Source organism: Saimiri boliviensis, chromosome 13, assembly GCF_048565385.1.
Source record: "Saimiri boliviensis isolate mSaiBol1 chromosome 13, mSaiBol1.pri, whole genome shotgun sequence".
NCBI lineage: Eukaryota > Metazoa > Chordata > Mammalia > Primates > Cebidae > Saimiri > Saimiri boliviensis.
The window spans coordinates 87,657,926-87,685,715 of NC_133461.1; the positions used below are offsets into that span (position 1 = coordinate 87,657,926).

At 47.3% G+C, this 27,790-nt stretch overlaps 1 pseudogene; it reads right to left on the bottom strand.

Annotated features, from left to right (window-relative positions):
* Positions 1-1,277: 1,277 nt before the first annotated feature.
* LOC101030136 (spermatogenesis-associated protein 31E1-like) lies at positions 1,278-5,160 on the bottom strand (annotated as a pseudogene).
* Positions 5,161-27,790: the final 22,630 nt, after the last annotated feature.

Sequence of the window (27,790 nt, forward strand, 5' to 3'; positions counted from 1 at the left end):
TAAAGCTCTCCCTGGGCAGAAGGGCCCTGGGCACAGCCCTCTGGGGAACCAGCTCTTGCGTGCTCAGCCCTTGCTCCTGCCTTCCCTGGGGATGCCCAGGAGGGACCAGCACCAGGACAGAGGGGGTACAGGACCCTGCCCTGTGGGGACTATGCCTGCCAACCATGTGACTAGATCCTTTGAGGCCCCATGTGTTCCCTGCCAGCACCTGGGCCTGGAGCCACAGATGCGCTGTGTGACCCAGCCCAGCCCTTGCCTTCGGGGTCCGCCTCCCCTGGGAGTGGCACTGGCCACTTTTGGTTGTAGCAGTCACCAGACTGCAAGGACCCTGGTTACAGCAGCGGGCAGCTTGTGGATCCTGCACTTGCGAACTTATGTGCATCTTTCCTGATTCTTCTCCCACCTCCCACCCTGGACCTAAGGTCCCCTTTGCTGGTTCCTGACCACAGAGTCCCACCAGAGGGGCAGGCAGCATCCCTGGGCGCGCCTGACACGCCAACCCCACACTCATTAGTGGGCTGGGAGGCTTGTCCTGTAGGCTGCTCTGGAGAGTGAGTAAGGGGACACCAGATGCAAACATGGGTGTTATCAAGGCTGAGCCACATGCTGGCAGGGCTCCGGTCCATCCCAAAACTAGCAGGAAGGGAAGGGCCTGGAGAAGATGTCATCTCTTCCCCATCAGGAGATCGGAAAAGGAGCTGTCCCGCCTCTGACCCAGGGCCAGTACAGGACACCCCCACATTCCCAGGCTACCACAGGGCAGGGAGGCTACTGGATCCATCACTCTTCCAGCCTGAGGGGAGCCTACCACCCCCTCAGTCCGTGAGGCCCCTGCAGACTCAGCCTGTACAGCAGCACAGAAATCACCTTGGTGAGAATGGGGGATGCAGTCAGCCAGAGCCCAGGCAGGGTCTCCATAGGGTTTGCTGTCCTTCAAAGGCTCTGGGTCATAATCCAGTTTTGAAACCAGACACAGTGTGGGCACAGGGAGAAGAGAGAGTCCTCCACATCCCTGTCAGCTTCCTCCAGGCTCAGCTCTAGCCCTTCTGGAAGCTGCGCTCAGGAGGAGTGGACGATGAACCTTTTCCTGTACCCTAGCATGGCACAGACAGAAGCTACCACCTCTGCAGGGAAAGCAGGTGTATTGGGAACTTCTCTGTGGAACACATGGGGTCTGTAATCACCCATGCAGGACAGGTTTGTTCTGTAGGTGTCCAGTTTTATTTGAGTAGAACCCGCTGTCTCCCCCAGGAGAGGTGTGAGAAGCCTGGTCTGGTTCAGGAGGACCTCAGTTCCTGCGGCTGTGGATGGGGCTGCCCGAGGTGCTTGCCACCGGTGGCCTGTGGTAGTGGTGACCAGCTGGGGATGCAGGCTCCTTGGGATCTGGGGCCCAATTGCTGTCTCTGCTGCCCCTATTTTTGACGTGACAGTCATGGCCCTTGGGAGTGGCTTTGGGGCAGCAGATCAGAATGCACATCTCTCTGCCGTGTTCTTGGTGGCAGTAACCCCTGTGGCAGTAGGAATGCACATTGTCTTGGGAATGGAGGTCGCCTTTGTGGCGATTGACCTCTGAGGGACCACGTCCCTGCTGAAGCCCCAGTTTGTCCACCAGGATCTGTCCCACAACTCTGATGATGGCCCGGGCCTCATCAGCCATGCTGTCCATGAACAACCTTGCTGGGCCAGACTCGTGGCTCTGGACACCCGCTGCCCGAGGCCTGCCTTTCTGCAGGACGTCTTCCTGCCCTGCGCCTTTTTTCCTGGGAATTACACCCTGCAGAGGGTGGCTTATCTGTCTCCGGAAGTTGCTTTCTGGTGGTGCCTGTCCCTTCTCCGGCTGAGGGTGGACATATTTCCTTTCCTGTTTGTCTCCTATTTCCTTGGCGTAGGCAGGGTGGCTCCTCCCACTGGCTTCTGAGGTGCTGGGTCTCTTGGTCCCGTGTCCTGGCTCCCCTGGTCTGGGCCTCCTGTGGGCCTTGCTGTTGTCTGCAGAGCCCACCGCCTTCTGACTCTTCTGCCGGGCCTTCACTTTTGGGCTCCCAGGCTCCTGCTGCCCCGGGCCTTTCCCTCCCTTCCATAGGAGGTCACATGGCCCCTGAGAAGCTGTGGTGTTCTTACTGCACACACTCTGGGAGATGGACAGAGGGGCCTGAGCAGGTGGCATGTCTGTGGCGGGGAGCATGTCCACGTGGTGCCTGTGGCGCCGTCCTGGAGGAGGATGCCGGAGGCACGGCCTGGCAGCTGCTCCTCTGGATCCATCTGCACTATGAGCTCCATCTTACTGACCACCTGCGCTCTCAGGCACAGCTGCCCTGGATTCTCGGCAACAAAGACTGTGGACACTGAGGGGTTACTAGTACTTCCCAGAGGCCCTGTTCTCCTCAGATCCACCTGAATGCTTCCAGAATTTGCCTTCACGCTGGCTTCCAAGGTGACTTCCCAAGCGGGAGGCTTCTCCTCCCCCACCTCCAGGGGCCCCAGGGCATCCTTGGCACTTGCCCACTGGAACCCTCCCTTGAGCTCCTGCAGGGTTCTGCTACTACAGGGATCTCCCAGGGACGTGCTCTTGCTCTCAGGCCATGGCTCATTCTCAGTCATTGCTGGACTCGACATGCCTCTAGGATAGTTTCCCTGGATCCTGGGACCATCTCCCTGTGCCAGGTTCTGCCCCCAGGGCTGAACGTAAGGGGCTGAGACCCCCTGTCCTCCTGTCCAGTCGGAGACACCTCTGATCGCCCATAGGTGTCAGCTGACTGGGACCCTCTCGGGGCCCTCTGGACTTCCTTCTGCTCAGGTGGTGGGGGAGGGAGAGGGCCACTCACAGTGGGGACTGACTTGCTTATTGTCCAGCTGTCTCCTGGATGATTCTGGGGAGGTTTTCCCAGGAAAATGGCAACCTCGGCTACAGATTCAACCCTAGACTCGCAGGAGGCCAAGGGGGGACAGGTGGAGTGTGGGAGGGGCGGGGGCTGAGCCTCACGTGACCAGATGTTTATGGGCTTCAGGGACCGGAGGTGTGGACCCCACCTGTGCCTCACATGAAACCTTAAAAGATGTGCTTCCAGCATCTGCTGGGTGCAGGGACGGAGGAAGGAAAGCTCCTGGAGGTGTTCACGTGGGCTTTCCCACCTCTCCTGGGTGCCAGCTTCCCAGGGTCCTGCTGGGTGTCAGACTTGGGAAAAGCACGTTTGGCCATAGCCGGCAGCGAAGCACAGGCATGGGGATCCAGCCCTCCTTGATCTCCCCACCTTCCTGCCCAGATGGACTTGCAGCTTATTTTCCAGGTGCTTCTTGTCTGGGTCCCCAGGTGCGGAACTTACTGATTGGTTCTTCCAGGGCCTCCTGAAGTCACCTTCTGCCTCCTGCTTGTCTTCCTCCAGAAGCTTCACTGAGGTCCTTCCTGAGCCTCTGGGTGGATCTGCTGGGATCCTCTCCAGCTTTTGCCCTCGATCCCGGCTTGGGTCTGGCTCTCGTTTGGACCTTAAGCACCCCTTCCCAGAGAACCTTCCAGAGCTCCTGAATCCTGTCTTCTGCCCATCCTTGCTGTGCTTCCCCGAAAATTCAGAAGGCTGGGAGGGCAGGTGGGCCCCCTGCATGTCTTCTGCCTGATGCTGTGGACTCCTTGGGAATTCCCCCTGGGTCTCCAGGTGGCCGGAATCTGCCAGGCGAGCCATGGGGCTGCTCCTGGTGGATGGCACTCTTTCCTCGTCACCGGTGCTCTAGGAGCTCAGGCCTGGTGGCAGCCCTGGAAAGGATGGGGGCTGACTTGGGGCTGTGGGGGGCCGGCCTCTCCTAGGGAAAGTGGGCAGTGGGTTCGCTCAGGACAGCCTGAGACTTTTGGAGGAGAGACGGCAAAACCCTCTTCCACTTTGGTCGCTTCTGCAAGGGCCGTTCAAGATACTCCTTTCCAGTGGGGGTGACAGAATGTGCCCTCTGCTGGGATGTAAGGCAAGATGCCCCACAGCCCCTAATCTGGGGTGGAGAAGAGCACAGTAGGCTTGGGACACGGGGTGAGAAGTGGGCCTGGGTCTGGATCCCAGCCAGAGGCGGGGCTGGGGCCAGGGCCTGGCTGGAGTGAAAGGTTGAGGCTGGGCCACATGGTGGGGCTGGAGTGGTGCCTGGGGAAGCTGTGAGGATGTCTCAACCTCAGGTTCACATGGAAGAGAAGTGGCAGTTTCATGGAATGATACCCTGTGCCTGTTTCCTGAGGAAGCCTCCTTCAAAACCAAGGCTGCGGCCACCAGGGACTCGCTGTTGAAAGAGGGGAGGTCCCAGAAGAGCTGGCTGCATTTCTGCCGAAAGTGGTCCCCCATGGCCATGCGTCAGAGACCTGCTGCGGACAGGGCAGCTGCTGTGGTTGGGCTGTCTGGTTCCAGAAGGGATCGAGAGTCGTGGCGTCCCACTCCTTCCACAGTGGTGTCATCTGCGGGCAGTCCGCCCCCTTCCCTTCTTCCTCCTTCCGCAGCTCCATCACTGCCTTCTTGGTGATGAGAGTCTCCAGCAGCTTCTGCACATCAGGGTGGATGAATGTGCATTCACCTGCCTCCATCTGCCTGGGTGTGGGGTCTCCCCAGAAGGAAGCCTCTGGGGGGTGGTCGGGAAGATGCTGTTGCTGGAATTTGCCATGTGAGCAGTTGGAGAGGCCCCACGTGGTGGCAGCCTCCTTCCACCAGGAGAGGTCCCCAGTGGGCTCGCCGGGGGGCCCAAGTCCAGAGATCACCGTGGTTGGAGCCGGTGGCTGCTGCTGGTGTGGAGGGGAGCTGTGGGGGCCGGGGCATGTTGTGGAGCCACATGGAAGTCCAGCCAGGCTGGAGGCACGTGGGGGTGGAGAGGAGGCCGCGAGCCCATGGGGCTGTGGTGAAGGAGGAACAAGCACACGTGGCTGGGGTGCAGGGCGTTTTAGGGGAGGCAAGGGCTCTGGTGGCCTGGCGGCACACGGGGTTGAGTGTGATCCAAAAGGCTCTGAGGAGGTCGTCAGGCCTGGTGACAGGGTGGAGGCCAGAGGAGCCGGGGAAGCTGGTGGGGACCAGCTGGCGGGAGGTGGGTCTTGCATACATTTCCCATGCGGCTGGGGGCCTGAGCAGGCGCTGGTTTGCACATGTCACCCGGGGGGTCTCCACCTAAGGGCGGATGGGAGCCGCCCTCACCAGAGAGCTTCCTCGGGTGGCTGCAGGAGACAGCAGGCACAAGCTGCAGCCAGGGTCAGGGGGTCCAGAGGCCGGGAGGGCTGGCACCTGGGGCCCATGGCCCTCCACCTCCCCCAAGGCTGACTTCACAAAGCTCTGCCTGCAGTTTACCACCTCTTCCTTATCCTCCTCTGTCGCTTTTTCAGTCTCCTGGATTGTAATCTCCCTGACACCCCCATGTTGTCCGTGGATCCTTCCAGGGATAGGCGGGGACGTTTAGCGGGTGAGGGCCCTACGTCTCTCTCCCACCTCCATTGCTCGGGAGGGACCAGTGGCAGCTGCTGGGGTTGCCCTGCCCATTTTGGTTGTTGGGAACTGTCTCTGGCTGCTCTGGGTGGTGAAGAGCTGCTTGCTACAGGAGCTTCAGGATCCTTGCACTGCGTCTCCTTCCCCCGCATCTGCAAGCCTGAGGAGCTAGGCAGGTGGTTTTTCCCCAGCACCTGAGAGGCCTCCTTGTCTGGCCAATGGGAGCAGCCGGGAACTGGGCCAGGGAGCACTGCTGGAGCTGGGCCAGGCTTCCCAAAGGGAAGGATGCCTCCGGCAGGGCTGTGTGCACTGGGCACTCCATGGCCCTGGGAGTGGAGACTCATCGCAGGCACCTGGGCCTTGTCAGTCCTGTTTGTTTCTGTCGGGCTCCTGCTATGGACATTTTCTTTTAAGGCCCTGGGACTGTAGTCGAAGGAAGCGAGGTTTCCCTGAGTCTCCAGGGGCCTCGAGATAGACGCTGCTCCCCCATTGCTAGAGGGGCCCCCTTTCTCCTTCTCCTGCCCCTGGGTCTCTACCTGATCGTCCACCTCCATTGGTTCTTCTGGCCCTTCTACCCTCGCCTCCATCTTCGGGATCGGGCCCGGCACTTGTAGCGAAGGCAGTTTAAGAGGAAACTTAAGTCTTAGACGCGGGATCCTCACGGTCCTGACGCGTGCGTAGTGGTGTGGGGACAGCACGGGTTTCTCCCTTGAGGGGGGCCTCCAGAGTGGAGGAGGCAGGTCCCGCAATTGGGAGCTCGAGTTCGGGATATTCGAGCTGACCGGAAAACAAGGCCTAAGACCTCGCTGATAGTTCAGAGAGAATCGAGAAGAGTGTAGGGCTCCCGGGGCAGGCACATACGCAGGAGCTGCGGGGTGAACCCGGCGAGCCGAAAGGTCCTCATGGACAAGAGCAGACCTTCGCGGCTGCCCAGGCCTGCGGTGGAGCCAACTACGCAGTCTGCTGAATGGATTTCCCATACTGCACCAGCTGTGCACGGACGAAAATCACAGTCAGAAATGGAGAGGGTACTCCTGAGTCACCCACTAGTCTGTGGCCGGGCGGGGCATTGGGCAGCTGGGCTCTTATGACTTCTCAATGGGGCTGGTGACAGAGCAGGGTGTGGGGCAGTGCACAGGAGCCCAGCAAGAGCACCTACAAGTGGAGTCAAAGGGCACAGGGCGAGGCTCCCCTCCCGTCTAGCTGGACTCTCTAGCCCCAGGGATGTCCTGCTCCTGGGGGCAGGTGTGTGGCCCTGGATGGGCCCTGCTGTGGGGCTGCGGGGCATGCGGGGCTGATCTGCCAGAGCCCTTCCCACCTGGTGCCTGGCCCAGGCGCTGGCTGGCACCCAGTGGCCATGTCTTGGCTGGCCTTGTCGCCTGGGTTACGGGGCCAGACCCCGCTGGAAGCAGAGCTCAGGACTAGCCGGATCCAGCCAGGCTCCCCTAGGGCCTCAGCGCCTCTCTGCCGCCTGGAGCCAGGCCCGCCTTCTCCGCTGGGGTCCTGGCCCCTCCAGGCAGATTTCAGGAGAGGATGCTGCCCCGGCTTGACTGGCTGCCGCCCCTTACCACTTCCCTTCCTGGCAGGCAGGGTCTCCACACAGCTCCAGATCACCCCACACAGGAAACTGGGCCCCAGCACCTGCCCTGGGAAGGGCTGATGAGCCAGGGCTGGGGCCGATCTCCCACAGAGCCCTCGCCCCTCTCCTGAGCCTGTCCTCGCCACTAAGCCAGGTGTTGGTTTGTGCCCTGAAGCCTCCTGCCCACCCCACAGATGGTCTGGGAGCAGGGCATGGGATCCTTTGCGCACTCTCACCCCGCCTGCCCTGCCATGCCCTGAGGGACCATGAGATTTCCCATCACAGGAGCGTCTCTCATTGCTTAGGAAAAGTGGAAACAAGGGGAGGAAAACAAGAGAATCTTTCTCTGTGGGGCAGGGGTGAGGGTGGGTCACTGGGGAGGTGGGGGAGTAGTAGGAAGAGGAACCCCAGGGCACACACCCCGGTGAGGATAAGATCCATCACCCAGGGAGTGGAGCTGGGGCTCAGCCATGTGGCACTAGGGCTCTTCAGATGAAAGAGCATTTTTTTCCATCTGAAGTGCAATGTGTCGTCTTCAAGCAACTGAACCTTGGGCATCCCCTTTGGGACTAGGGACTGGGGCCCGGGCCTGCATCACATAGTTTGGGCCTCCTCCTCACAAAGGGCTCCTGGGTGCAGGGGAGGGGCAGTGGGAGGAGGAGGCTGAAGCACAGCCCCGCCCTCAGCTCCCAGCCCTGGGTCCCTCCACCCGCCTGGGTCTACCAGATCCTACTCCAGCAGCTCCCCTTGTCAGAGACAGGCCTGGGTCCATTTTCTATTCTGTCCCCTGGGACACCAGTGTCACCTTGTTCTCCTTGTCCCCTTAGAGATCTGGGCCTGAGCCCACCCATTTCATAGGCTTTGAAAGTCTGAAATTCTCCCAGGAATTCAGGTAGTTTCCTAAGGATTATTTCAGAATCTCCTCTGTTCTCATAATTTCCCCACACCCTACGTTTTCCACTTTCATCAGACTGGAATAGAGCTTTGAAATTCACAGAACGAAAAAGTATAATGAAAATACAAACAAACCTCCAAATAACATTTTTTAAATTAGGAACATAATTTTGAATTACCCAATTATGGAGCTTGCTGTAACAAAACCACAAAAACACAAACACTTTGACAAATTATGTTTAAAACAAGAATTAAGCCTTTACTTATTGTCTTTAGATCTTTTGTATGTTGCCCTGATCCATTTCTTCTTACTCTGCCCCAAATACAGTCCTCACTGTCCTGGGTTTTGGAACATGTGCGCTCCCACCATGAGCCAGGAGTGGCGTGGGATGATCCGAGGGCCAGCTCCTGTGAGTCGAGAGTGGGTCTGGGCACCTCATGCTTGGCTCAAGTCCAGTGTTCGGCAGCCTCTTCTGATCTCACTCATGTCCTCCCTATATATTGTCTGCTTCACACCATGTCCTGTCCTTCACCTCCTGCCTGCTCTAGACCCCTGGGGCCTGATGTCTGGCCTGTACCTGATAGGAGATGCTTTGAGCCCTGGAGCAAGTGTTCTCATTATACTATTTGACATCTTTTGGCAGCAGAAACTCAGGATTAGAGATTGCACTGTTTAATCACTATGTGATAAATGTATGTAATACTTGAAAAGTGGCCTTGAAAATAATGTGTATCTTTGTCATGCGTTCTATATAGCCTCAACGGGAGTGAGACCCTCTGAGTTTATTTGGGTCTGTTCTCATGAACGTGCACTTCAAGAGCATATCTTCTGTCTACAGTCTCTTCCTTTATGATATTGTCACTGGGGAGGTGTGACAGTCCCTGATACTCCCTAATGTGGTCAACTGGGTTAACTGGCAAGAGTGGAGACCCCAGGGATGCCTGCTAGGATCATTGAGAAGCATGAGGGTCCTAAGTTCTACTTCATTTGCAGGTGCCCTAAGCCTGAGAGCAGACTTGCTTCTTCTCCCTGGGGACTTGTTTTTCTTTTTGGGTGAGGACCGGCTAACTCCTCGGGCTCGGTTCCCGTGGTGGCCCGTGCGGCCTAGTTCGCTGTTTACCGCCGAGTGGTCCGGATGACGGTGAGCGGGAAGGGCGGCTTCTGGGCTCTCTCACTAAACCACGAACTCCCTGATGATAGACAGTGTCTGGGCTTAATTTATCTCTTTTAAGATAATTGGGGTGTACAGTACAGTGGGCAGAGAGATCGGTGGTGGGGGTTCCCAAGACTACCCTCAGGTTCAGGGACACTTCAGAAAAACTTGCAGAATTCAGAAAAGCTATTCTACACATGGTTATAGTTCACGACCCCAAAAGGACGCAGAGGACAATCAGCAGAAGTAAAGAGCACGTTAGTCAGGCCAGGCACAGCGGCTCACACCTGTAATCCCAGCACAGTTTTGCTCTGTTGCCCAGGCTGGAATGCAGTGTCCTGATCTTGACTCACTGCCACATCCGCCTCCAGGGTTCAAGTAATTCTCCTGCCTCGACCTCCCAAGTATCTGGGAGTATAGGCACGTGCCACCATGCCTGGCTAATTTTTGTATTTTTAGTAGAGATGGGATTTCATCTTCATCATGTTGGCCAGGCTGGCATCGAACTTCTGACCTTAGGTCATCCATCCACCTCAGCTTCCCAAAATGCTGGGATTACAGGCCTGAGCCACCATGCCTGGCCTGGGTTTCTTTATAAACATGTCTTTAATATTTTATCACCTTGGAAATTTTTTTCTTTTTACTGTAAAAAGCATATACCTCTAGAAATTATGAGATGATACATTCATAAAATGTGCTAATCTGCTACAAAATGCCAGCATATGACAAACAATTCACAACTGTCTACTTCCTAGTTTTCTCTGCAAAATAAATAGATACAAATTATATGTAAATGAAACTACTAGAAATAAGGGTGAAAAGAAACAAATTTGAGAGAGGGGCCCAGTGGTTCACACCTGCAATCCCAGCACTCTGGGAGGACTAGGTGGACAGATCACCTGAGGTCAAGAGTTCAAGACCAGCCTGGCCAACATGTCTGGCCAACATGGTGAAACCCTGTCTCTACTAAAAATACAAAAATTAGCCAGGCATTGTGGCACATACCTATACTCCCAGCTACTTGGGAGACAGAGGTTGCAGTGAGCCAGCCTGGGCAATGAGAGGGAAACTCCATCTCAAATAAGCAAAACAAACAAAAAACGACTTTGTATATTATGCAAAGGATACAAGTAATGTAAGAGGGATTTTTGTTAAGGGAAAAAGTATTTTATCTAAAGTGGTTATAATGGTGGTTATTTAAAGGTTGTGCTAGAAGAAGAAAGAGAAAAGTGTACAATTGAATAGATATAAGAAGCTGTAAAAGGTCCGTGGAAAAGAGAAAGAGAATCTTACCTCATGTGGTCAAGCTGATCAAGATGAAGTGGATTTATTTATAAGGTATTAGAATGAGCCTTAATGTCAACAGTGCACTGATGCTAAATTAGAGTTTGGTTTTCTCTCTCTTAAAAATGACAATATGGGCTGGGTGCAGTGGCTCACACCTGTAATCCCAGCACTTAGAGAGGCTGAGGCAGGTGGATCACCTAAGGTTGGAAGTTTGCAACCAGTCTGGCCAACACAGTGAAATCCTGTCTCTACTAAAATACAGAAAGTTAGCCAGGTGTGCTGGTGGGCGCCTGTAATCCTAACTACTGGAGAGGCTCAGGCAGGAGAATCACTTGAACCTAGGAGGCAGAGGTTGCAGTGAGCCAAAAAAAAAAAAAAAAAAAAAAAAAAAAAAAAAAAGACAACATATTTTGGAATTATTGGTCTGCTTCTAATAAATGGTCATAATAGATTTTTCTTTAATTTTTAAATAATCCATCTAGGAAACAGATTCTGTGTTTTATCAGAATAATTGGTTGTGTTATCTTTATCATCTCCTCAATTATTTAAGAGAAGTGAATTTTCTCCCTTTTAAAAGCTAGGCTTTGGGGCTGGGTGCAGTGGCTCACATCTGTAATCCCAGCACTTTAGGAGGGCTAGGTGGGAGAATTACCTGAGACCAGGAGTTTGAGGTTACTTACAGTGAGTCAAAATCACACTACGTCACTCCAGCCTGGGCAACAGAGACCCCTGTCTCAAAGAAAATAAAAAATATAAATCTAAGCTTTTTTTAAAAAAAGTCATACTGCCTTCTATAGTTACCTTTAAAATATTTTATTTTCACTTTGGTTAGATATTATTTCACGGTGACCTATGATCTTATGTAAACAACTGTTCAAACCTTTTGACATTTTGACAACTTGTGATATTTTGCCCAAAACCGAATCCTAAGTTAAATCTGTATCTTAAACTGACAGATTTCTTATGGGGGTCCCAGAAAATCTCCAAGAATTTGTTTTTTCACCTTTAAAAAGAAGAATGTTTGAAAATCATTAGTTTTTTTGATATGTTAAATTACATGAAAATCTTTGTTAAATAAGAAATGATACTTAATCTTCCTTGTGTTGTATTTGCATGAGAAAACATTATTAATACAAACAATTTAGGCATGTTATAAAATACCTGGAAATGTATTAGTTTTTTTGTCACCCATGATCATTCTTCATGCTGCTTTGCCTAATAGTAGAAAATTTGTAATTGTCAGCAAAAAGCATCAAACTCTGTGAAATATTTTAAGAGATTTATCCTGAGCCAATTATAAGTGACCATGGCCTGTGACAGCCCTCAGGAGGTCCTGAGAACATGTGCCCAAGGTGGTTGAGGTGCAACTTGATTTTATACATTTTAGGGAGGCCTGAGACATCACATAGATTTAAGAAATACATTGGTTTGGTCCAGAAAGGAGGGACAACTCAAAGCAGAGGTTGAGGGGAAGCCTCCAGGCTATAAATAAATTTAAATATCTTCTGATTGACAATTGAGTTGAGTTTTTGTCAATCTGGGAATGACAGAAAAGAAATGTTCAGGTTATGATAAAAGTTAGTGAAGACCAAGTTTCCTTTGAAGTCTTATAGTGGCTGCCCTTAGAGGCAATAGATGACGAATGTTTCCTATTCAGATCTGAGCCATTTCACAATGTGTATAGAATCAGATATGACCAGACAGTTTCATGGCACTAAGGTTGACTTTATGAAGCCACTATTCACAAAGTTCCCTGGCAAATATCAGCATGGTACGTGGCTTGTGGTATTCCCAGAATTCCAGGTGAGTAAGGAAGGCCACTTCCTGGCAGTCCAAAAAACTCCCCTTGGTTTTTGATGTATGAAAAAATTAAAATAGGCCAGGGGCAGTGACTCACACCTATAATCCCAGCACTTTGGGAGGCCAAGGAGGGTGGGTGGCTTGAGGTCAGGAGTTCAAAACCAGCCTGGCCAACATGGTGAAACTCCCTCTCTACTAAAAATACAAAAATTAGCTGGGCATATGGCTGGAGCCTGTAATCCCAGCTACTCAGAAGGCAGAGGCAGGAGAATCGCTTGAACCCAGAAGGCAGAGGTTGCAGTGAACTGAGATTGCACCATTGTACTTCAGCCTGGGCAACAAGAGCAAAACTCTGTCGAAACAAACAAACAAAAAAAAGCAAAGAAGAAAAGTAAAAGGAAAAATAAAAATAAAGAAGCTTATAATATTTTGAGCATCTTGAGAACTGAGGGGCCAGGAGCCGTGGCTCACACCTGTAATCTCAGCACTTTGGGAGGCCAAGGCAGTTGAATCACCTGAGATCAGGAGTTCAAGACCAGCCTAGCCAACATGGTGAAACCCTGTCTCTACTAAAAATACAAAAATTAGCCAGGTGTGGTGGCATGTACCTGTGGTCCCTGCTACTTGGGAAGCAGGACAATTGCTTGAACCTGGAAGGCACAGGTTACAGTGAGCCAAGATCAAGCCATCATACTCCAGCCTGGGTGGCAGAGCAAGACTCCATCTCCAAAAAAAAGTGAGAAATTCACCCAAATCTATAGGTACAGCAGGTGCAGTTTGATGTTGAGTTCTTAGTTTGGCTTCATGGCCCCAAGAGGCTTTTAAAATCTAATGTGAGGCCAGGTGCGGTGGCTCATGCCTGTAATCCCAGCATTTTGGGAGGCCAAGGAGGGCAGATCACAAGGTCAGGAATTCAAGACCAGCCTGGCCAACATGGTGAAACCCTGTCTCTACTAAAGATACAAAGAATTAGCCAGGCATGGTGCCACATGCTTGTAATCCCAGCTACTTGGGAGGTAGAGGCAGGAGAATTGCTTGAACCTGGGAGGCAGAGGTTGCAGTGAGCCAAGATCACACCATTGCACTCCAGCCTAAGTGACAGGGTGAGACTCTGTCTCAAAAAAAAAAAAAAAAAAATTAAGGTGAGATTCCTTATAACAATTGCTACAAAACAAACTTTAATAGACCTATGTAGTCAACTACTATTCTTGCTGCACTTATATAAATAATCAGGCCACACTTAATAAGTCTTATTTTGTAAACAAGAATAATACTACTTTAATTATCTGATCAGAGAAGGAGGTGACTGTACAGATATTTTATGTGTTGTATAGATATTTTAACATTTTAGATGTGAAAGTAAACATAGCTGCTCCTCATTTTTAGAAGAGTGGATTTACAATATATGTATTTGTTGCAAGTTGTATATTTAAATTACTTAAAAATACATCTTTGGTAATAGTTTTTAAATGTAAATTTGTGGCACATTAGAAAGAATCTTTTGAAGGAAAATTGCTTTTCAGTTTGTATTCTCTAAACACCAAAATTTTACTCTGAAGGATTAAAAAACTACAAGAATATTCATATTTGACCTATAAAATAAGTAACTTAGATGGAATAATTTGAATTTGGAAATTTCTTTATATGCTAAATTTGAAGTACCAATGCCATTTTGTTTTTACAGATTTTCCTTGAAACATTATATTGGCTACTGAAAAGAGTTATGACCCTTTATGAAAGGAGGATTTTAGCGATGCAGCTTGTGTATGAGGGACATTAGGAAGCATTGATTTCTGTGCCCGTTCACTGAGATTTTATGAAACAATTTATAACGGGGCCACAGTAAGTTCCAGGAGTGTGGTCAGGAATGCCTCCCTCCTCACTGGACCCACAAGAAGCTTTCAGGGTTCTGGGAGAAAGATGCCCAGAGTGCAGAGGCTGTCACAAGGGAAGAAGGGCCAGGGTGGGGCCTGGCCTCACAGGGGTTAATGAGGTGTGTATGTGTACTGTGTGTGGAGTGTGTATTTGGTGTATTTGTATGGCATGTGAGGTGTGTTTGTGTGGTGTGTGTATATAGTGTGGTATATAGTGTATGTGGTATGTGTGTTTGTGTGTGTGTGTATGTGTGGTATGTGGTATGTGTGTATGTGTACTGTGTGTGGTGTGTGTATGTAGTGTGTGTGGTGTGTGGTGTATGTGGTATGTGTGTGGTGTGTGTGGTATGTGGGCATTTACATTTCTCTGTGGTATATGTGGTATGTGTGTATTTGTGTGGTGTGTGTGTGCAGTGTGTGAGGTTTGTGTGTGGTACATGTGATATATGTGTTTGATGAGTGTGTATGTGGTACATATATGTGTTTGTGTTGTGTGTGCCTGTGTGTGTTTGGCTAGGAGAGAGGAAGGTGCCATAGTCTTGTATCAGATGGTCCCTTGAATTTCTGTGACCTCTGACCTGCCTGGATTCTGGAACAAATCTCCCATAGCTGTGCTCATCTTCAGGGTGAGTGGATGACCCCCTGAGGTGTGGCACCCCCGAGGTGTGAACCCCTGCTGTGCTAACCCCTGCAGTGTGATCCCCTGTGGTGTGATTCCCTATGGTGTGAACCCTGGCAGTGTGATCCCCTGAAGTGTAATCTCCTGAGGTGCAAACCCCTGTGTTGTGAACCCCTGAGGGTGTGAACCCCTGAGGATCTGGTATATGTAATACAGAACTGTTGAATTCTATCCCCTTTAAAATTAATATATTAAAGTCCTGGTCAGGAATGGTGGCTCATGCCTGTAATCCCAGCACTTTGGGAGGTCGAGGCGTGTAGATAACCTGAGATCAAGAGTTTGAGACCAGCTTTGCCAACATGGCAAAACCTCATCTCTACTAAAAATACAAAAATTAGCTAGGTGTAGTGGCGCACACCTGTAGCCCTAGCTACTTGGGAGGCTGAGGCATAAGAATCACTTGAGTTCTGGAGGTGGAGGTTGCAGTGAGCTGAGATCACACGACTGCACTCCACCCTGGGCAATGAAGAAAGACTCAATTTCAAAAAAATAAAAATAAATAAAAAAGTCCTAACCCCCAGTATGTCAGAATGTGACCTTATTTGGAAATAGGGTTACTGAAGATATAATTAGTTAAGATGAGTTCACACTGAAGTAGTGTGGGCCCCTAATTCATTATGACTGGTGTCCTTATAAAAGGAATGGGAGGTAAAGAGGCATAGTACTCAGGAACAACTCCCTGTGAAGACTGGAGTTAGGACTGGAGTTAGTTCCTCTTCTCCAAGTCAGAAGTCCATCTCAGAGCTTCTGATCAACCTACCATCCAGCGCCTCCTCCATTTGAACTCAGGGGTTGACACTGGGATGCTCCGAGGTGCCACACTGCCTCCAATTCTGACCTATCCTCTTTTCACCCTAAATCACCTGTGCTGCTTAGTGACTTTGCCCTTTATAAAGCACTTGCAAAGACTTTATTCCATTGGAACCCTGTGGTTGGTCATTTTGAGAGAAGACCCAGAGGCATTAATGCATCTTGCCCAGGGCCATGCCCTTAGGCATCTTTTGACCCAAAAGCCCTGCTCTGTTCCCTGTACTTCGCAGCATGTGTTTTCAGAGTCTTGAAAGTTTAACCCCTCATGACTGGGCTCTAAAAATGTGATTCTGATCCAGGTATTTACATGTGAATTTAAGGAGCCCAGAGAGTTCCTTCTTCAGGGTGAAAACTATTTAAAAAAAAATTTAAAGCATTCTTTGGCATTTCATGGCATAAAAATAAATACTTTAGGTATACCCACCCTTCTCTTTTGGCAGGTTTTACCTAAATGGATTCTTCATGGATTCTTCAGCAGTCTTGGCTTGGTGTACTCTTCAATACTCCAACGATGGGCTACTCATCTGTGGCCACTTCATCTCTAAAAGACAGGGATCCCAAAGGCCTAACCTTAAAGTGGTCAGGAGCATTGGGTATGAGCTTAACAGCAGGCAGACAATTTGTATGTTGCCTGAGTTAACATTTCTCTTTTTTTTTTCTTTCAAAGAATTTTGTGTGAAAGTAATTTCAAATAAATCCATTTCATTTATCTAGGGCATAGTTTCCCCATCTATAAAATGGGTATGACTCCAGCCTGCCTTTCTGTATAAAGTAGAGATATTCAAAGATCTACAAAGTTTCTGAGCTTTTGGTGTATCAGGGTCCTAGGGTGTATCACAAAATGCTGCAAACAACAGAAACGTATTCTCTCACAGTCCTGGAGGCTAGACATCTGAGATCAAGGGATCTCAGAGACCATGCTCCCTGTGAAGGTGCTAGGGAAAGATCTGTTTCCGCTTTTCTCCTTACCTCTGGTAATGTCTTGGCTTGCGTTCATGTCTCTGGGTCTTCTCTCAAAATGGGATGACCAACCACACCAGAGGGTTCCAATGGAATAATGTCTATGGAAGTGCTTTATAAAGGGCAAAGTCACTAAGCAGCACAGGTGATTGTATTTTAGGGTCAAAAGAGGATAGGTCAGAATTGGAGGCAGTGTGGCACCTGGGAGTATCCCAGTGTCAACTCTTGAGTTCAAATGGAGGAGGTGCTGGACGGCAGGTTGGTCAGAAGCTCTGAGATGGATTTCTGACTTGGCAAAGAGGACAATGAAAATAGAAGATGTTTATTGGAGGGGACCAATGCTGATTTTTCTTTTTTTTCTCTCAAGATGTGTTATGTTTATTTTAATAGCTACAGGGATCTATGACCAATCCATTCTCCCTCCCAAAAGTTAGGTGTCCTTTCTTTAGAAAAGGTGTGCATGGGGCTCGCATAGAATGGTAAGGGGCAAGGAGCTGCGGTACCTTGAAAGAGGTGCACACGACACACTTTGAGATATGCATTCGTCAAATCTAATCAATAATCCCCTCTGCCCACTTTTTTTTTTTTTTTTTTTTGGAGCTAGAGTCTCGCTCTGTCGCCCAGGCTGGACTGCAGTGGCACGATCTTAACCTACAGCAACCTCCATCTCCCAGGTTCAAGTGATTCTCCTGCCTCAACCTCCCGAGTGGCTGGAATTACAGGTGCAGGCCACCATGCCTGGCTATTTTTTTTTGTTTGTTTGTTTTTGTTTTTGGTGGGGAATGGAGTCTTGCTCTGCTACCCAGGCTGGAGTGCAGTGGTGTGATCTCGGCTCACTGCAACCTCCACCTCCCAAGTTCAAGTGATTCTCCTGCCTCAGCCATCCCAGTAGCTGAGATTACAAGTGCGCTGCACCACATCTAGCTAATTTGTGTGTTTTTTGTAGAGACGAGGTTTTGCCGTGTTGGCCAGGCTGGTCTCGAACTCCTGACCTCAAGTGATTAGCCCATCTCAGCCTCCCAAAGTGCTGAGATTACAGGTGTGAGCCACTGCACCCAGCCCCATCTTCCCAATTTCTCCACCTTACTCAGCATCTCACAATGCCTCTTCTGCCCCCTTTCTATGACTCATTTTCCCCCTCAAGGCTTCACCTGTGTTGTCTGGGGAGAAGGGGAGGTGATACTAGAATAGGAAGTGTCATCTGCCTCATGTGCACCCCCTGGCCCCCTTACTGGAGTTGGGTGTCCTCTGTACACCCATAAGAGACTCTGAAGGAGTGTGACTGATGTCAGAGTGGTAATGTGAGGCCGCCAGACTGCTGCTCCCATTCTCCCAGGAAGATGTGAGAGAAGGAACCTGAACACAAATGGTTGTGCATTTGTCTGGGAGTTAAGAGGGTGAAGGCTGGAGGCGGAGTGGGCAGGGAGGAGAAGAAGGGAAGTGAGAGGCTGTGACTCACTTAAAAAGAATTGGGTTGTTGGACTTCATACATTCTCAAGGGCTGGAAAAGCAGACGTGAATGGCCTCAAATTTAGCTAACAGAGAACACTGATTTCCTTTATGCAGCTCAGCCAAATGCATTTAACTTGTACTTAAATATTGTCAGCAAGTATTTTTCAGTTCTTTTATAATAAAATCCTCTTTTTAGGTTACCTGTCAAATTTCCTGGCTGTCCCTTAGAGGAGCTGCATTCAGCGTTAATGTTTTAATTTAGCAAGACATCTGACTGTTAATTACACTGCTAATATGCATTAGCATATTCCTTCCTCTTTTAGAGAAATAGAAAAAGACCCTCATCTTCTAGAACTATTTTCTTGTCCAGTGTTTATAGCACTGCTGTATATATAGGATCCTCTCTCTGAAAGCTTGCCTCTAGGTTTACTTGTACACCAACCATTTAGCCAGGCCCAATGATAGTATTTGTCAGTGGCAGAAAAGCAGTGGATTAATAACAGCAACAAAAAGAGTAAGAAGAAAGCATATTCTTTGTTAATGCTCCTGGCTGCACTACGTCATAATTATGGTTTCACACAACCTCCATATTTTTAAAATCTGACTTCAGGTGACAGTACAGAAAGCCAGTGAAGCTTTTACTCTCATATGCCTTAATGGCAAAAGGTATATGAAGTTTGTGAGCTGAAAATTTCAGGAACTAAAGAATATTTTATGATCTAAACTAATTGCTATTGTTATAGTGAGTCTAACAGGAGGAAATCTTCAACAGCCCTCCTCTTCCATGGAAACTGTCTAGGAAACACATCTCAACAATTCAAGAAATTCTCAAAGCATGGGTGTTCCTGGCTTCCTGCTATTTTCTCACTCCTGCTCCCCTCAACCTTCACCCCCACCCTAATGAATATTCAGCCTGCATCCTTCAACCAGGATTTTGAATAGGATGCTTCCTGTTTTTCCTATTAAAGATTAACCGTTGTCCTGGGTAAGAGATTGTTTGTTTAGTAAGACCTTGCAGCTGGGAATTCCTGTTTGTTTTTTATTATGACCCTGGTTCTGGGGACAACATATATTTCATAGTTACAAATAAGGCCTTGTATATTCCAATGGCTCTGTTAGTCCTGACTCTGTGTTGCAATTATTTTTTTTTTAATCTGCATACCTGTCCCATCTCACTGTGAGCAATTCAAAGGCAGGAATTAAGTCTTATTAATTTATCTCTTCTGTTGCCCAGCACAGCGACTAGAACAGAGCAGTAGCTCAATAAAATGTGTTGAACAGGTAAATAAGCTGTTAAAAGAAAAACCTTAACTAAATTAAATCTAAAGGAGTTTAATTGAGCAATGAATTGTTCACAAATCAGGCAACCCCCAGAATTACAGCAGATTCAGAGAGGCTCCTCGTGGAGGGACACCTCGTGGTCAAAAGAAAAAAGGGAAGTGATGTACAGAAATCGGAGGCGAGGTACAGAAACAACTGGATTGGTGACAGCTCAGCGTTTGGCTTATTTGAACACAGTTTGGACACTCAATAGTGTATGAGTGGTTGAAGCATGGCTGCTGACATTGGCCAGGACTCAGCTATCATTACAGGTGTGATTCCATCAAAAGTGTTTATAAATAAGTGCATATTTGCCATTTAAAGGAGTACTTTTTTGATCCATGACTTGGGCTTCATGGGATTAGCTATGAGGACATGCCTGAGAGCCCCCTCACAATTGGAATGAGATCCTTGAATTTTTTCCTAAAAACATTATGGATGGTGTTTTGCATTTGTCATCTGTGAGAAGACATGTACACACCTTGGTATTTCTTTAGCACTCATTTTTAAGGGCTGCAAATTGACTTTACAAACATGATTTCATAAGTCCTTAAATAAAGCCTGGGAAACAGTGGATACATTGAACATTCACCAAACTCTTCTATAGCTTCTTGTCACCCTAGGGATAAATTCCTCCACAGCTTGCTCTTTCTCAGACACTAACCCCCAGTTATACCAAACAATTGCAGGTTTCACCTCGTGCGGGGTCTCTTGCCTTCAGCCTTTTGTGTACACTGTTCTTTCTCCCAAACCCTCCCTCCCCAACTCTTAGTCCTCCTTAAAGTTGAGAAACTTGAATGGCATCTCCTCAAGACAGTTTCCTGATTTCCATACCCAGTTAGGTTCCTTGCTAGTTGCTTCCTCTCAGAGGGAATTCCATAGAGAAATTGAGTCCAGAATGCAAAAATTTCCAGAGAAATCATAACTTTTTATTTTCTTCCTTTTTTTTTTTTTTTTTTTTATGCTTTTTTTTTTTTTTTATTGCATTTTAGGTTTTGGGGTACATGTGATGAACATGCAAGATTGTTGCATAGGTACACACATGGCAGTGTGCTTTGCTGCCTTCCGTCCCCTCACCTGTATCTGTCATTTCTCCCCATGCTATCTCTTCCCACCTCCCCACCCCCCGCCCCTCCCCCATTTCCCCCCAACGGACCCCAGTGTGTAGTGCTCCCCTCCCTGTGTCCATGTGTTCTCATTGTTCAACACCCGCCTATGAGCGAGAATATACGGTGTTTGATTTTCTGCTCTTGTGTCAGTTTGCTGAGAATGATGGTTTCCAGGTTCATCCATGTCCCTATAAAGGACGTGAACTCATCGTTTTTGATGGCTGCATAATATTCCATGGTGTATATGTACCACATTTTCCCTATCCAGTCTATCATCGTTGGGCATTTGGGTTGGTTCCAGGTCTTTGCTATTGTAAACAGTGCTGCAATGAACATTCGTGTGCACGTGTCCTTGTAGTAGAATGATTTATAATCCTTTGGATATATACCCAGTAATGGGATTGCTGGGTCAAATGGGATTTCTATTTTTAGGTCCTTGAGGAATCGCCACACTGTCTTCCACAATGGTTGAATTAATTTACATTCCCACCAACAGTGTAAAAGTGTTCCTATTTCTCCACATCCTCTCCAGCATCTGTTGTTTCCCGATTTTTTAATGATCGCCATTCTAACTGGTGTGAGATGGTATCTCAATGTGGTTTTGATTTGCATTTCTCTGATGACCAGTGATGATGAGCATTTTTTCATATGTTTGTTGGCCTCCTGTATGTCTTCTTTTGTAAAGTATCTGTTCATATCCTTTGCCCATTTTTGAATGGGCTTGTTTGTTTTTTTCTTGTAGATCTGCTTTAGTTCTTTGTAAATTCTGGATATCAGCCCCTTGTCAGATGGGTAGACTGCAAAAATTTTTTCCCATTCTGTTGGTTGCCGATTCACTCTACTGACTGTTTCTTTTGCCGTGCAGAAGCTGTGGAGTTTGATTAGGTCCCATTTGTCTATTTTGGCTTTTGTTGCCATTGCTTTTGGCGTTTTGGTCATGAAGTCCTTGCCTACACCTATGTCCTGAATGGTTTTGCCTAGATTTTCTTCTAAGGTTTTTATGGTATTAGGTCTGATGTTTAAGTCTTTAATCCATCTGGAGTTAATTTTGGTGTAAGGTGTCAGGAAGGGGTCCTGTTTCTGCTTTCTGCACATGGCTAGCCAGTTTTCCCAACACCATTTATTAAACAGGGAGTCCTTTCCCCATTGCTTGTTTTTGTCAGGTTTGTCGAAGATCAGATGGTTGTGGGTATGTGGTATTTCCTGTGAGGCCTCTGTTCTGTTCCATTGGTCTATATCTCTGTTTTGGTACCAGTACCATGCTGTTTTGATTACTGTAGCCTTGTAGTATAGTTTGAAGTCCGGTAGTGTGATGCCTCCCGCTTTGTTCTTTTTGCTTAGAATTGACTTGGCTATGCGGGCTCTCTTTTGGTTCCATATGAAGTTTAAGGTGTTTTTTTCCAGTTCTGTGAAGAAGGTCATTGGTAGCTTGATGGGAATAGCGTTGAATCTGTAAATTACTTTGGGCAGTATGGCCATTTTCACGATGTTGATTCTTCCTAACCATGAACATGGAATGTTTCTCCATCTGTTTGTATCCTCTCTTATTTCGTTGAGCAATGGCTTGTAGTTCTCCTTGAAGAGGTCCTTTACGTTCCTTGTTAGTTGTATTCCTAGGTACTTTATTCTCTTTGTAGCAATTGTGAATGGCAGTTCGTTCTTGATTTGGCTCTCTTGAAGTCTATTACTGGTGTATAGGAATGCTTGTGATTTTTGCACGTTGATTTTGTATCCTGAGACTTTGCTGAAGTTGTTTATCAGTTTCAGGAGATTTTGGGCTGAGATGATGGGGTCTTCCAGATATACAATCATGTCATCTGCAAATAGAGACAATTTGATTTCCTCCTTTCCAATTTGGATGCCCTTTATTTCTTTTTCTTGCCTGATTGCTCTGGCTAGAACTTCCAGTACTACATTGAATAGGAGTGGTGAGAGAGGGCATCCTTGTCTAGTGCCAGATTTCAAAGGGAATGCTTCCAGTTTTTGCCCATTCAGTATGATATTGGCTGTTGGTTTGTCGTAAATAGCTTTAATTGTTTTGAGATACGTTCCGTCAATACCTAGTTTATTGAGGGTTTTTAGCATAAAGCGTTGTTGAATTTTGTCAAAAGCCTTCTCTGCATCAATCGAGATAATCATGTGGTTTTTGTCTTTGGTTCTGTTTATGTGGTGGATTACGTTTATGGACTTGCGTATGTTGAACCAGCCTTGCATCCCCGGGATGAATCCTACTTGATCATGGTGGATGAGCTTTTTGATATGCTGTTGCAATCGGTTTGCCAGTATTTTATTGAAGATTTTTGCATCTATGTTCATCATGGATATTGGCCTGAAATTTTCTTTTCTTGTTGAGTCTCTGCCGGGTTTTGGTATCAGTATGATGTTTGTCTCGTAAAATGATTTGGGAAGGATTCCCTCTTTTTGGATTGTCTGGAATAGTTTCAGAAGGAATGGTATCAGCTCCTCCTTGTATGTCTGGTAGAATTCAGCTGTGAACCCATCTGGACCTGGGCTTTTTTTGGGTGGTAGGCTCTTTATTGCTGCCTCGACTTCAGACCATGTTATTGGTCTATTCAGGGTTTCAGCTTCTTCCAGGTTTAGGCTTGGGAGGTTGCAGGTGTCCAGGAATTTATCCATTTCTTCCAGGTTTACTAGTTTATGTGCATAGAGTTGTTTGTAATAATCTCTGATGATGGTTTGGATTTCTGTGGAATCTGTGGTGATATCCCCTTTATCGTTTTTTATTGCATCAATTTGGTTATTCTCTCTTTTCTTTTTTATTAATCTGGCTAGTGGTCTGTCTATTTTGTTGATCTTTTCAAAAAACCAGCTCCTGGATTTATTGATTTTTTGAAGAGTTTTTTGTGTCTCTATTTCCTTCAGTTCTGCTCTGATCTTAGTTATTTCCTGTCTTCTGCTAGGTTTTGAGTTTTTTTGATCTTGCTCCTCTAGCTCTTTCAATTTTGATGATAGGGTGTCAATTTTCGATGTCTCCTTTCTTCTCATGTGGGCACTCATTGCTATGTATTTTCCTCTAGAGACTGCTTTAAATGCGTCCCAGAGATTCTGGTATGTTGTGTCTTCGTTCTCATTGGTTTCGAAGAACATCTTTATTTCTGCCTTCATTTCATTGTTTATCCAGTCAACATTCAAGAGCAAGTTGTTCAGTTTCCATGAAGCTGTGCGGTTCTGAGTTAGTTTCTGCATTCTGAGTTCTAACTCGATTGCACTGTGGTCTGAGAGACTGTTTGTTATGATTTCTGTTCTTTTGCATTTGCTGAGGAGTGATTTATTGCCAATTATGTGGTCAATTTTAGAGTAGGTGTGATGTGGTGCTGAGAAGAATGTATATTCTGTGGATTTGGGGTGGAGAGTTCTGTAAATGTCTATTAGGTTTGCTCGTTCCAGGTCTGTGTTCAGGTCCTGGATATCCTTGTTGATTTTCTGTCTGGTTGATCTGTCTAATATTGACAATGGGGTGTTAAAGTCTCCCACTATTATTGTGTGGGAGTCTAAGTCTCTTTGTAAGTCATTAAGAACTTGCCTTATGTATCTGGGTGCTCCTGTATTGGGTGCATATATATTTAGGATCGTTAGCTCTTCTTGTTGCAGTGATCCTTTTACCATTATGTAATGTCCTTCTTTGTCTCTTTTGATCTTTGTTGCTTTAAAGTCTATTTTATCAGAGATGAGAATTGCAACTCCTGCCTTTTTTTGCTCTCCATTTGCTTGGTAGATCTTCCTCCATCCCTTTATTTTGAGCCTTTGTGTATCCTTGCATGTAAGATGGGTTTCCTGGATACAGCACACTGATGGGTTTTGGCTTTTTATCCAATTTGCCAGTCTGTGTCTTTTGATTGGGGCATTTAGTCCGTTGACATTTAGGGATAGTATTGTTATGTGTGAATTTGATGCTGTCATTTTGATGCTACCTGGCTGTTTTGGTGGTTAGTTGATGCAGATTCTTGATTGTGTTGCTGCTTTTTTACCATTTGGTGTGTTTTTGGAGTGGCTGGTACTGGTTGTTCCTTTATATGTGTAGAGCCTCTTTCAGGAGTTCTTGTAGAGCAGGTTTGGTGGTGATGAAATCTCTGAGTGCTTGCTTGTTCACAAAGGATTTTATTTTTCCTTCACTTATGAAGCTGAGTTTGGCTGGATAGGAGATTCTGGGTTGAAAGTTCTTTTCTTTAAGGATGTTGAATATTGGCCCCCAGTCTCTTCTGGCTTGTAGGGTTTCTGCTGAGAGATCTGCTGTGAGTCTAATGGGCTTCCCTTTGTGGGTAACCCGACCTTTCTCTCTGGCTGCCCTTAGCATTTTCTCTTTCATTTCAACCCTGGTGAATCTGACGATTATGTGCCTTGGGGTTGCTCTTCTTGAGGAATATCTCTGTGGTGTTCTCTGTATTTCCTGGATTTGAATATTGGTCTGCCTTGCTAGGTTGGGGAAGTTTTCCTGGATAATATCCTGAAGAGTATTTTCCAGCTTGGATTCATTCTCTTCATCACATTCAGGTACACCTATCAGACGTAGATTAGGTCTTTTCACATAGTCCCACATTTCTTGAAGATTTTGTTCATTCCTTTTTGCGCTTTTTTCTCTGTTCTTGCCTTCTCTTTTTATTTCATTGAGTTGGTCTTCGACCTCTGATATCCTTTCTTCTGCTTGGTCAATTCGGCTGTTGAAGCTTGTGCATGCTTCACGAAGTTCTCGTGTTGCGTTTTTCAGCTCCATCAATTCACTTATTCTCCTCTCTATGCTGTCCATTCTCGTCAGCAGTTCGTCCAATCTTTTTTCAAGGTTCCTATTTTCTTTGCGATGGGTTAGAACATGTTCTTTTAGCTCATTGTAGTTTCTTACTACCCATCTTCTGAAGTCTGATTCTGTCATTTCATCACCCTCCTTCTCCATCCGGTCTGGTTCCCTTGCTGGTGAGGAGTTGTGATCACTTTTAGGAGGAGAGGTGTTCTGGTTTCGGGAGTTTTCATCCTTTTTACGCTGGTTTCTACCCATTTTTGTGGGTTTATCCACCTGTTGTCTGTCTCTGTCCCAGGGAGTTGGAGCTTTATGAGTTTCCCTTGCACTACTGCCTTTTTTGATTTTTTTTTTTTCAGGTCGGACCCGCCCAGCTAGCAGCAGGCCTAGCCTCTGCCTGCCCGCAGGGGCTTTGCTGAGCTGCTGTGGGCTCCGCCCAGCTGCCCTGTAGTCCTTTTTATATGGGCGTAGTTAGAACTGTCTGGGCAATGGTGGCCCCGCCTCTGTTATGGCGGACTCTCTCTGTTGTGGCAGGTTGCCTCGGCAACGGCGGGTTGCCTCGGCAACGGCAGCCTGCCTCCGTAGCGGTGGAGAGTCTCAGTAATGGCGGAAGCCCCTCCCCCACGGAGCCGGACCGTCCCGGTTCAGCTGTGCGTGGTTTGAAGGGCTCAACCCAGAGGGTTTCCAATTACTGTTTTTGTTTTCGTTGTTGTTGGGGGTGGAGGGGTGGGACCAACCGAGCCTGATCACCTGGCTCCCTGACTCAGAGTCTTTTCTTTTAAGTTGAACGACCCCGCGTTCTGGTCGCTTGTTGAAAAGGCGCCGGGATCTCCCGTGCTGCGACTCACGGAGTCGGCTCGAACCGCGGCGCCGGCTCCTGGCGGATTTTTTGCCTAGGAATCTCCTGGCCTGGCTCGCTATTTCAGATGAATGGGCTATTCTGCCGTCTCAGGGCTCTGCTCGCCAGCTAAGAGGGCTCCCAGACCAGTGGCTTTTGTACGGAGAACAGCAGCAACAGGGAGTGGTCACAGCAGCCGCGCGGGCGGAATCAGCCCCGCGGGGGCCAAAACAGCCGCACCGGCTGGGACTGCGACGCTGGCGACCCCTCTGCCTGGGTATCTCCTGGTCTGTGGGCAATAAGAGTTCGTCTGGAAATGCGGCGTCCACTCACCCTCTGTACTTTCACTGGGAGCTGAAGTCCTGAGCTGTTCTTAGGCGGCCATCTTGAAAGTCGGACTATAACTTTTTATTTTCAATGTAAACAGAAAATATTTGAGTTCAGGGCTGTCTTCTTTGTGATATCCATGTCCTTTTATTTACGTATTTGAATTGATATTTTGTCCAAAGTTGCTGCCAAAATTACCTTTTAGAGAAGCCAGGAAGAGCTTGTCAAACATCTTGATGTGTGGTTTGTATGGTTTCGTTTGGTCTGACAATCTTGTCTAACCAGAGAAAAAGCAAGTCAACTTCTATCTTTGCTTTCTTTCTCTGGATAGTTTAACATATTATTAGTAGTTTGTCCATAATTCAAATTCCATTTTTAGGAACATTGGAAGATTATATGACATTTCTGATTTTATCAAAACATTCTCTCATTTAATATTGCTTTAAAAAAGGAGCTCATGTGTGGAGGCTGAGAAGCCTTTGGTTATATAAGCAGCTTTATGATGGCTTTATTTTTGTTGTATAACATATTTGTTGTTCTTAATAATATTCAGAACAGCAGAAGAATCAAGAGAGCAGATTCTGAAGGAGACTATGCCACATTTACTACATAAAGTAATATATCTGAGGCTTATTTATATACTTGAAATGACAATAATACCTACCTCATAGGATTACTATAGGGGTTAAATGTAATAATTACTATAGGGGTTAAATGTAATAATGAGTTATTACATTAATAAAATGTAATATGTACTAAAGAGCTTAGTATGATATACAACTCAAGGTAAGTAGTCAGTGCTAGCTATTTTACTATTAAATATATACATATATTTATATATATATATATGCGCTAACAATGAAGTGGCATTGTTGGAGTAATAATCTGGGGTAAATACCTGAGATTTGTTGTCTCATGGCCATAGAAAACTAGGATGTGGTCACACAAAGAGTGAGGTTCAGAGCGGAAGTTTAACAGGCAAAAGAAAGAGAGGAGATCTCTAGCAAAAAGGGTCCTGGAGAAGTGGGTTGCCGGTTACATTGTGGAATGCAAGGCTTTTTACAGATGAGCTTGAGGAGGCGGTGTCTGATTTACATAGGGCATGAAGGATTGGATGGACCACGTGTGCCACTTGTATAAGGTGGGAAAAACTGGTTAGCACTCAGTGTGCCATTTGCATAGCGTGAAAAAGCTGGCCACCCCATCCTAATCTTTTATTATGCAAATAGCTCTACCTAGCCAGTGCCATGTTACCTGTTCCTTTACTGTACACCTGGTGACAGAGAAAAGGGAAACTGATGGAGCCTCTGTGTTGGACACACCTGCTCCTGAGTGCATAATTGTTTTGAAACTGTTTTCTCAGGCTTAAGATAGAAGCTTCCACACTCCTTCCCATCTTCTTCATCTCACATCATTTATTATATGACATCACAGATGGACACTACTCTTAGAGTAAGAGTCTGATTTTTATTTGTTCTTTACTATTTTGTGAAAATAATTCATAAGGAAGTCAAACTAGCCA